At 42.3% G+C, this 11,437-nt stretch overlaps 1 pseudogene; it reads left to right on the top strand.

The window, feature by feature from the left end:
• LOC109871461 (pre-mRNA-processing factor 6-like) overlaps positions 1-6,522 on the top strand; it is a 24,338-nt pseudogene extending 17,816 nt beyond the window's left edge.
• Positions 6,523-11,437: the final 4,915 nt, after the last annotated feature.

The following is an 11,437-nucleotide window of genomic DNA, read 5'->3' as shown; positions in this document are numbered from 1 at the left end:
AGAGAGGCAGAGAGAGAGATGAGAGAGAGAAGAGAGACGGAGAGTAGAGAGAGAGAGAGATGAGAGAGAGAGAGAGTATGAGATGAGAGAGAGAGGGGAGAAGAGAGAGAGAGAGAGAGAGACGAGAGAGAGAGAGTGAGGGAGAGAGAGAGAGAGAGAGAGAGAGAGTAGAAGAGAGAGAGAGAGAGAGAGAGGAGTAGAGAGGAGAGGAGATGATGAGAGAGAGAGAGAGAGAGAGAGAGAGAGAGAGAGAGAGAGAGAGAGAGAGAGAGAGAGAGAGAGACGAGGAGAGAGAGAGAGAGAGAGAGAGAGAGAGAGAGAGAGAGAGAGAGAGAGAGAGAGAGAGATGTTAACCTCTCTAGGGTATGTGGGACGCTAGCGTCCCATCTGGCCAACATCCAGTGAGATTGCAGAGCGCCAAATTCAATTACAGAAATGCTCATTGTAAAAATTCCGAAAACAAAACATATTTTACATAGGTTTAAAGAGTTAAAGATGAACTTCTTCTTAATCCAACCACGATGTCAGATTTATAAAATGCTTTTCGGCAAAAGCATACCTAGCCCAGTTGACAAATTATTACAGACAGTAACCAGCCAAGCAGAAGCGTTATAAAACTCAGAAACAGAGATAAAATTAATCCCTTGCCTTTGATGATCTTCATATGGTGGCAATCAGAATATTCATTTTGTTCAATAAAGTCTCTTTATATCCAAAAACCTCAGTTTTGTTTTCTTCAGTAATCCACAGGCTCAAACGCAGTCAAAACAGGCAGACAAAAACATCCACATTGTATATATATTCAATCCTCAGGTTGTTTTTAGCCTAAATCATCTATAATATTTTAACCGGACAATAACGTCATCAATATAAAAGGTAAACAAGAAATGCACTCTCTCGGGATTGTGCATGAAAAAGCTCTGTGACACGTCAGGGTCCACTCATTCAGACTGGTCTTACTCCCTCATTTATCAGAATTACAAGCTGATATGTGTTGATATCTAGTGGAAGGCATAGGATCTGCAAATCGAGTCCTACGTCAATGGATATTGTAATGGCATTGAATAGAAACATACAAAACAAAAACAAAAACGAATTCCTGAATGGATTTCTCTCAGATTTTCGCCTGCCAAATAAAATGCCACACTATTTTAACAGTTTTGGAAACTTTAGCGTGTTGTCTATCCATATCTACCAGTTATATGCATATCATATCTTCTGGGCCCGTGTAGCAGGCCATATAATTTGGGCATGCTTTTCTTCCCAAATTCCGAATGCTGCCCCCTACCCTAGTATAAATTATTTATTAAATCATCATTTCTTAAAGTTCTTGTCTTGTCTCTCGTCATCATTTTACCACTGATAGCTAGTTACATACCAATGATTGGTTTAGCATAGCAATATTGTAAATACTGTAGAATGAATAGAATGAACAACCAGGTCAAAAACAACCCAATAGAACTAATGACTAGCCTGTTTGGCTAGCAACTTCAGAACCTGAGAACTATCAACTGGCTTTTGTCCGGACTATATCGTCTGCTGGAAGGATGAAATAAAACTAACTTACTCATTCAAATAAATGTTATAATGAAAATATGTCATTCTCTGTGTTGTCATAATTGTCCTTCAATTCGCAAGAGGCTAAATACAGTATATGTCATCGGAGAAAGCATCCGAGCCAGCGAAACAGCGCCCCTCTGTCTCTGTATGTGTATCAATCTGATGTGGTCTGGTCATAAAGAGTATGACATTGTTGTCGCCTGGAGCATTGAATGCATTGGAGCATTTGGCCTCCCTTGATAAAATTAAAGTATAAAATATTAGCCAGTCAATGTTGCGGTAAACTGAGTGAACCAAAAAAAAGTGTAAAGGGAAGCCAGTTTGAATTTGGCTTCACTCCTATCACGAAGAAATACGTCATTGACAGAAACAACTTGAATTGTTGCATGTCATTGTGTATTTGTCCTCCAGTGGCTAACATTGGCCCTTTCCGAAATTAGCCATGGATGAAAATATATATATTATATTTGAGATTCTTCAAACTAGCCACCCTTTGCCTTGATGACAGCAATGCACACTCTTGGCATTCTCTCAAACAAATTCACCTGTAATGCTTTTCCAACAGTCTTGCAGGAGTTCCCACATATCCGGAGCCCTTGTTGGTTGCTTTTCTTTCACTCTAAGGTCAAACTCAACCCAAACCCAAACCATTTCAGTTGGGTTGAGGTCAGGTGATTGTGGAGGCCAGGTAATCTGATGCAGCACTCCGTCACTCTCCTTCTTTGTCAAATACCCTAACACAGACTGGAGGTGTGTTTTGGGTCATTGTCCTGTTGAAAAACAAATGATAGTCCCACTAAGGGCAAACCAGATGGAATGAATGCTGTGGTACCCATGCTGGTTAAGTGTGCCTTGAATTCTAAACAAATAATTGACAGTGTCATCAGCAAAGCACCCCCACACCATCACACCTCCTCCTCTATGCTTCATGGTGGGAGCCATGCAGAGTAGCCATCACCTACTCTGCATCTCACAAAGACACAGCGGTTGGATCCAAAGGACAGATTTCCACCGGTCTAATGTCCATTGCTCATGTTTCTTGGCCCAAGCAAGTCTCTTCTTCTTATTGGTGTCCTTTAGTAGTGGTTTCTCTGCAGCAATTCGACCATGAAGGCCTGATTCACGCAATCTCCTCTGAACAGTTGATATTGAGGTGTGTCTGTTACTTGAACTCTGTGAAGCATTTATTTGGGCTGCAATTTCTGAGGCTGTTAACTCTCTAATGAACTTATCCTCTGCGGCAGAGGTAACTCTGGGTCTTCCTTTCCTCTGGCGCTCCTCATGAGAGCCAGTTTCATCATAGCACTTGATGGTTTTTGTGACTGCACTTGAAGAAACGTTCAAAGTTCTTGAAATTTGAAATAATGGTGGATTGTTGTTTCTTTTTGCTTGTTTGAGCTGTTCTTGCCATAATATGGATCCGTTTTTTTACCAAATAGGGCTATCTTCTGTATACCACCCCTACCTTGTCACAACATAACTGATTGGCTGAAACGGATTAAGAAGGAAAGAAATTCCACAAATGAACTTTTAAAAAGGCACACCTGATATTTGAAATGCATTCCTTCCGGGAGAGAGAATGCCAAGAGTGTGCAAAGCTGTCATCAAGGCAAGGAAAGAGTAGCTACTTTGAAGAATCTCAAATATATTTTGATTTAACACTTTTTTGGTTACTACATGTGTTATTTTATAGTTTTGATGTCTTCACTATTATTCTACAATGTAGACAGTTGTAATAATAAAGAAACACCCTGGATTGAGTAGGTGTGCTCAAACGTTTGACTGGTACTGTATATCACAGCAGGTAACATGTTATGGAGAGCAATTCTCTGTCATTTTAGTCTGATCCAATCAGTATTAATGCAAGTTAGCTTGGTCACTGTTTGAGTGAAATGTCTTTTTTAATATATAAGTCTTTGTAAGCAGACAACCCAAAATAATAATAATGGCAAAGTTATGTAAATAAAGGGAATATAATGAACAATAACTTCAACAGAATTCCTTTGTGTTTACTCTAACTCTGCTCTGTTTAGTTTAGTCAGATATCAGAAGGTTGAAGTTGTTTGTATTTTATTAATATACTCCCTCTGTCTCTCTCTCTGTCTCTCTGTCTCTCTCTCTCTCTCTGTCTCTCTCTCTCTCTCTCTCTCTCTCTCTCTCTCTGTGTGGTAGGTATATTGTGGGCTGAGGCAGTGTTTTTTGAGGGCCTGTTCACACTTCTGATGAAGTGTGAACACATCATGCTCGACGTTGCCAAGAACAACACACATTATTTTTCTCTCTCAAAATCTCCCCTTCTCTTGCCTCTACTTTTCACTGTTATAGTTATGACTTCCTTCCCCTTTTGTACTATCTCAGTAGGTCAAACTCCCCCTCCCTCTGCTTTCATTCATTCAGTAGGTCAAACTCTCCCTCTCTCTGCTTTCATTCCTTCAGGAGGACAAACTCTCCCTCACTCTGCTTTCATTCATTCAGTAGGTCAAACTCTCCCCCTCTGCTTTCATTCCTTCAGGAGGACAAACTCTCCCTCTCTCTGCTTTCATTCCTTCAAGAGGACAAACTCTCCCTCTCTCTGCTTTCATTCCTTCAAGAGGACAAACGCTCCCTCTCTCTGCTTTCATTCCTTCAAGAGGACAAACGCTCCCTCTCTCTGCTTTCATTCCTTCAGTAGGTCAAACTCTCCCTCTCTCTGCTTTCATTTCTTCAGGAGGACAAACTCTCCCTCTCCCTGCTTTCATTTCTTCAGTAGGACAAACTCTCCCTCTCTCTGCTTTCATTTCTTCAGGAGGACAAACTCTCCCTCTCCCTGCTTTCATTTCTTCAGGAGGACAAACTCTCCCTCTCTCTGCTTTCATTCCTTCAGTAGGTCAAACTCTCCCTCTCTCTGCTTTCATTTCTTCAGTAGGTCAAACTCTCCCTCTCTCTGCTTTCATTTCTTCAGTAGGACAAACTCTCCCTCTCTCTGCTTTCATTCCTTCAGTAGGTCAAACTCTCCCTCTCCCTGCTTTCATTTCTTCAGTAGGACAAACTCTCCCTCTCTCTGCTTTCATTTCTTCAGGAGGACAAACTCTCCCTCTCCCTGCTTTCATTCCTTCAGTAGGTCAAACTCTCCCTCTCCCTGCTTTCATTTCTTCAGTAGGACAAACTCTCCCTCTCTCTGCTTTCATTCCTTCAGTAGGTCAAACTCTCCCTCTCCCTGCTTTCATTTCTTCAGTAGGACAAACTCTCCCTCTCCCTGCTTTCATTTCTTCAGGAGGACAAACTCTCCCTCTCTCTGCTTTCATTCCTTCAGTAGGTCAAACTCTCCCTCTCTCTGCTTTCATTTCTTCAGTAGGTCAAACTCTCCCTCTCTCTGCTTTCATTTCTTCAGTAGGACAAACTCTCCCTCTCTCTGCTTTCATTCCTTCAGTAGGTCAAACTCTCCCTCTCCCTGCTTTCATTTCTTCAGTAGGTCAAACTCTCCCTCTCTCTGCTTTCATTTCTTCAGTAGGACAAACTCTCCCTCTCTCTGCTTTCATTCCTTCAGTAGGTCAAACTCTCCCTCTCCCTGCTTTCATTTCTTCAGTAGGACAAACTCTCCCTCTCTCTGCTTTCATTTCTTCAGGAGGACAAACTCTCCCTCTCCCTGCTTTCATTCCTTCAGTAGGTCAAACTCTCCCTCTCCCTGCTTTCATTTCTTCAGTAGGACAAACTCTCCCTCTCTCTGCTTTCATTCCTTCAGTAGGTCAAACTCTCCCTCTCCCTGCTTTCATTTCTTCAGTAGGACAAACTCTCCCTCTCTCTGCTTTCATTCCTTCAGGAGGACAAACTCTCCCTCTCTCTGCTTTCATTTCTTCAGTAGGACAAACTCTCCCTCTCTCTGCTTTCATTCCTTCAGGAGGACAAACTCTCCCTCTCTCTGCTTTCATTTCTTCAGTAGGTCAAACTCTCCCTCTCTCTGCTTTCATTCCTTCAGTAGGACAAACTCTCCCTCTCTCTGCTTTCATTTCTTCAGTAGGACAAACTCTCCCTCTCTCTGCTTTCATTCCTTCAGTAGGTCAAACTCTCCCTCTCTCTGCTTTCATTCCTTCAGTAGGACAAACTCCTCCTTGCTTTATCCTTACCAGGGTTGGGATTAATTCCATTTCAATTCCAGTCAATTCAGAAAGCAATTCCACATATTCCTAATTGAGAAGCATTGGATAGAATTGGAATTGGAACTGAATTGACAGGAATGGAAATGGAGTTGACCCCAACCCTGATCCTTACCAACTCCTTCCTTCTTCCTTGTTTTCACTCTACCAGCACAACACATGCCCACTATCTCTTCTCTCTCAACATCTTAGTCAGTATTTGATGAGTAAACAGCCCGTGTGTGTGTGTGTGTGTGGGGGGGGGGGGTTCTGGAGCGAGTGTAAGCTTACTAAGGCCAGAGTGGTTCCTGAGGACAGTGAAGATTGACCTGGGAGACACCTGGGCCCTCTTCTACAGTTCGAGATGCAACACGGCACAGAGGTGGGTGACTTTGTGATGTGTGTGTGTGTGTGTGTGTGTGTGTGTGTGTGTGTGTGTGTGTGTGTGTGTGTGTGTGTGTGTGTGTGTGTGTGTGTGCGTGCGTGCGTGCGTGCGTGCGTGCGAAAATGAGAATGAGCTTGCATGAGTTGAATTGCATGTGTTTGGCGGGCTCTGTGTTCTTGCGTATTTCACCTCTACTCTCTCTCTCTGTCTCCTGTAGGAGCAGCAGGAGGAAGTACATAAGCGCTGTGAGAACACTGAGCTGCGTCACCGGGAGCTGTGGTGTGCTGAGTCCAAACAGGTCCTCCACTGGCTGGCTGAAGAAGATAGGAGAGATCCTCACACAGGTCGCCTTCTGAGGCATAGGCTGGACCATGTCCCTCTGTCCAATAACCACGGACACACACCCCAAGTTCTCTCATCTTTTAAAGTCGTAGAGAGTAGCAGACTATTTTAATTTAAAAAAAAATGTTTTTACCTTTATTTAACCAGGCAAGTCAGTTAAGAACAAATTCTTATTTTCAATGATGGCCTAGGAACAGTGGGTTAACTGCCTGTTCAGGGGCAGAACGACAGATTTGTACCTTGTCAGCTCGGGGGTTTGAACTTGCAACCTTCCGGTTACTAGTCCAACGCTCTAACCACTAGGCTACCCTGCCGCCCCTATTTGGACACACACACACGTGCCTGGCGTGACGAGAGTTGACAATGGTTCACGAGCAGTACAGAATATTTGCATATTTGCAATGTTTACAGCGTGTTGGGAAAAGGAGAAGAAAAACTGGGCATTTGCTGCTATATATTTTTTGAATGCCTTTTAAAGACTGTTTATACCCGTTTTATTGAATTGTGAAATGTCCCCCATTGAATCAGAAAATGCTGCTATATATTTGCCTTTTAAAGACTGTTTATACTGTTTGTTCCCTCAGCACCATGGACAGGTATTCGGGTATGCTTAGAGCAGACAAAGTTACCTGATACAGCTCTGTTAAGACATTTGTTAATATGACAATTTGACCATGGTGTTGTTTTTTAATCCTCTGTAAATCCTCTGTAAAAACAATTATTAATTTGCTCGATCGAGATGTACGCCATACATAGGTAGTAGGGCTGGAATTGCCAGGGACCTCACAATAAAATATTATAACGATACTTAGGTGCCTATACAACATGCATTGCGGATCTCACGATTCTATATGTATTGTGATTCGATATTGTGATTTGATATTCCACATGTATTGCGCATTATGTCTGCTGCAGAGAGACAAGAGACAGAGCATGAGAAAACGTCAGGGATTATTACTAATGGATACGATAAGAAAGACTCTGAATACAAGTAAGTCAGCTGGAGCTTCACATTTACTCACGCTAGTCAGTACAAGAATAACATAAAGCAACACTGTGCATGACCAAGGGTGCTCCGTTCTTAAAGGGGACATCAGGACATAACATCCCATCTCTTATACAATCAGAGTTATTTTTACCAAACCACAACTGAAACATTTCCCAGAACTTGCTGTAGTTATTTTGCATCTTTGATTTGAACTTGAACAGTCTTGGTTTTTGTTTTGTTTGTCTATAAGTCCAGCCGGTCTGGTGGCGCCTTGGATTGTCTGGAGGCTCCTGCACATCCTCAGTGTGTGCTGGCTCCATTATAGCTTCTGCTATAGCAGCACATTCATCCACACATTATTTCAGCCTAAGGTCTCTGTACTGCCCCACTGTCCTCTACAGTTCCCTGTGTGTCACTCTCAGGATCTCTCTGTGCCTGTTCTCTCTTGATTGTTGTGCTGTTTTCCGTGGAATGCATTTGGTTAATGTAACGCCGCCACGTTATGTCAGGGCTCACTTGAATCTGGTAAGTTCTGGGTCCCTGCTTGTGCGTGTACAGTCCCTCGTGTCCTTTAACCTCCCTTTCTGTAGTATTGCACCATCTTGTCCAAGAAACAAGGTGTATAGCTGTAACCTGTCATTGCCGGAATGACTTTTTTTGGACTAAAATGGAAAGCAACAGCTGGTGATCCGTAAACCAGAGTGAAACGCTTCCCATATCAGTATGCATGGAAGTTATTGACACCCCACACTCGCGCCAGTGCATTATTCAATGTTTGTGATGCAAAGGCCACTGGCCTCTCAGACCCATCTTTCAGTGTGTTTGAAAGCCCCTAAGCCATACGGGGACGCATCACAAGTCAACTTCCCTGGCAGTTCAGGGTCGTAATGCATAAGGACCTGTTCAGATTTGATGAGCCATTTTGCCTCCATGTTCACACTGTTCTGTCCACTAATATGTCATATTCTTTTGCAGGAGCTGATTGAGGGGCTGGAGTGCTGCTGAAAGGTTTGGGAGGAATCTCCTGTAGCAACATTGAATTCACAGTTACCTGGAAGTCCCCACACATTCTAACAGACCCGTCTTTCTTTACAATAGGAACAATGGGTGCTGCCCATTTGCTTCTGTCCACTTTCGTCAGATCCCAATCAATTTCCGCTTCCACCTTTGGTATCAGGGAGTATGGAACTGCTAGCTTTGCATAATATTGGGGATGCATTATCTCGCAGTACGAGTTTGGCTGTGATCCCTTTTACTGTTCCCATCAGATCAGCGAAAACAATGTTCTATACTTCTTTGGTCTGTGCCTTTCTCTTTAGGCAAGGAGGTGTGGAGCATTTTCAAGTCACGTCAGTTCAGCTAGAATGGGGGGCTGTTCCAGGAATCAGATACAGCTGTAACTGCTGTGTTTGCTCCCCATATCGCAATATGCATGCATATGCATGCTCTTTGAATGTGTCCCCGTCTATTGAATTTGTGACAAATTTCGTCTTTGAAACAGCAGTCCTCTGCTTTCACACCTGTTGTATTTTCCGGCCACACGGGGGCACTGTCTGCTGCGTGAACTTGTGCAGGGAAGTTTGTGAAGAGGTCAGTATTTATTTTACTTTGCAACTCTATTGCATCTTTGGTCACCATTTCCATAGCTACAGCAATTTCAACAGCCTTTTCAAATGTCGTGGACACTGATCATGTTTCTTGGCCCAAACAAGTCTCTTCGTCTTAGCAGTGGTTTCTTTGCAGCAATTAGACCATGATGGCCTGATTAACCCAGTCTCCTCTGAACAGTTGATGTTGAGATGTGTCTGTTACCTGAACTCTGTGAAGCATTTATTTGGGCTGCAATTTCTGAGGCTGAACATATCCTCTGCAGCAGAGGTAACTCTTGGTCTTCCTTTCCTGTGGCGATCCTCACGGGAGCCAATTTCATTATAGCGCTTGATGGTTCTTGCGAATGCACTTCAAGAAACTTTAAAAGTTCTTGAAAAATGTCCGGTTTGACTGACCTTCATGTCTTACAGTAATGAAGGACTGTTATTTTTCTTTGCTTATTTGAGCTGTTCTTGAAATGATACGGACTTGGTATTTTACCAAATAGGGCTATCTTCTGTACACCACCCCTACCTTGTCTGTCACGCCCAGACCGTGGAAAGCGTTGTATGTGTCTATTTTGTTTTGGTCAGGGTGTGATTTGGGTGGGCAGTCTATGTTCTATGTTCTATGATCTTCTATTTGTATGTGTTTGGCCGGGTGTGGTTCTCAATCAGAGGCAGCTGTCTATCGTTGTCTCTGATTGAGAACCATACTTCGGTACCATTTTCCCCCACCTGTTTTGTGGGAAGTTGACTTTGACTTTGTTCAGGGAACATAGCCAAAAGCTTCACGATTTGGTTTTGTTCTTTGTTTTGTCGGCATCATTTTTAATAAAGAGAAAATGTACACTTACCATGCTGCACCTTGGTCCAGTCCTTCAGCCAGCCGTGACATTGTCACAACACAACTGATTGGCTCAAATGCATTAAGAAGGAAAGAAATTCCACAAATGAACTTTTAACAAGTGTCGTGGAAATTCAGTAATAAGAGAGATGGTCACTTCTTCAGACAATCATCTTAATTTAATATCTATTAATTATTGCAATAAGGAAGCTGGCCGACCCCCATCCCTTGAGTGTTGGACCGAGTAACCTAACCTTTACACAAATGCAGAGTACTGTATATAGCTGACACTAACAATGCTCAGTCATGGTTGGTTCAACCCCCCTCATACAGATTGGGGCATCTTATGCCACTCTGGCTCCTGTCATTATCTGCATGTGGGTTGTTGTCTTAATCACACCCTGACTTAGTTTCCCAGATGCAAGGATGATGTTGAGACAATGAGGGATTGTTCTACTCCTAAGCTATCTCTAATAAAACACATTCTTGTCCTTGTAATGTAGTCTTTTACCCATTTGTCAGCTCAATCCATCTCTGGTGACCATACACCAAGATTAGCTTGGTGTAGACAGACACTAGCAGGACAGAAATGTCTTACTATAAGTTAAATATCAATTGTTAACCATTAATATCAAATAAACCAGGTAAATAGAGTTGAAGTCCGAAGTTTACATACACTTGGTTGGAGTCATTAAAACCTGTTGTGACTAGGGGGCAGTATTTTCATTTTTGGAAAAATAACGTTCCCAAAGTAAATGGGATATTTTGTCAGGACAAGATGCTAGAATATGCATATAATTGACAGCTTAGGATAGTAAACACGCTAAAGTTTCCAAAACTGTAAAAATATTGTCTGTGAGTATAACAGAACTGATATTGCAGGCGAAAGCCTGAGAAAAATCCAATCCGGAAGTGACTCATGTTTTGAAAGCTCTGCGTTCCGATGCGTCCCTATTGAGCAGTGAATGGGCTATCAACCAGATTACTTTTTCTACCTATTCCCCAAGGTGTCTACAGCATTGTGACGTAGTTTTACGCCTTTATGTTGAAGAATACCCATAAGCGGCTACATTGTGTAAGTGGTCACCTGATGGCTCTCAGAGTGATTCTCGCGTAAAATACAGAGGTAGACATTTTTCCTTTCGCTCCTACTGAAAAACTAATTGTCCCGGTGGATATATTATCGAATAGATATTTGAAAAACACCTTGAGGATTGATTTTAAACAACGTTTCCCATGTTTCTGTCGATATTATGGAGCTAATTTAGAATATTTTTCTGCGTTTTCGTGACTGCAATTTCCAGTCGATTTCTCAGCCAAACGTGAAGAACAAACTGAGCTATTTCGTCTACAAAAATAATATTTTTGGAAAAAAGGAACATTTGCTATCTAACTGGGAGTCTCGTGAGTGAAAACATCCAAAGCTCATCAAAGGTAAACGATTTAATTTGATTGCTTTTCTGATTTTCATGACCAAGTTAGCTGCTGCAAGCTGGACATAATGCTATGCTAGGCTATCGATAAACTTACACAAATGCTTGCCTTGCTTTGTCTGTAAAGCATATTTTGAAAATCTGAGATGACAGGGTGATTAACAAAAGGCTAAGCTGTGTT

This window comes from Oncorhynchus kisutch, linkage group LG27 (assembly GCF_002021735.2).
Source record: "Oncorhynchus kisutch isolate 150728-3 linkage group LG27, Okis_V2, whole genome shotgun sequence".
Lineage (NCBI taxonomy): Eukaryota > Metazoa > Chordata > Actinopteri > Salmoniformes > Salmonidae > Oncorhynchus > Oncorhynchus kisutch.
This window is presented reverse-complemented; position numbering and strand designations above follow the sequence as displayed.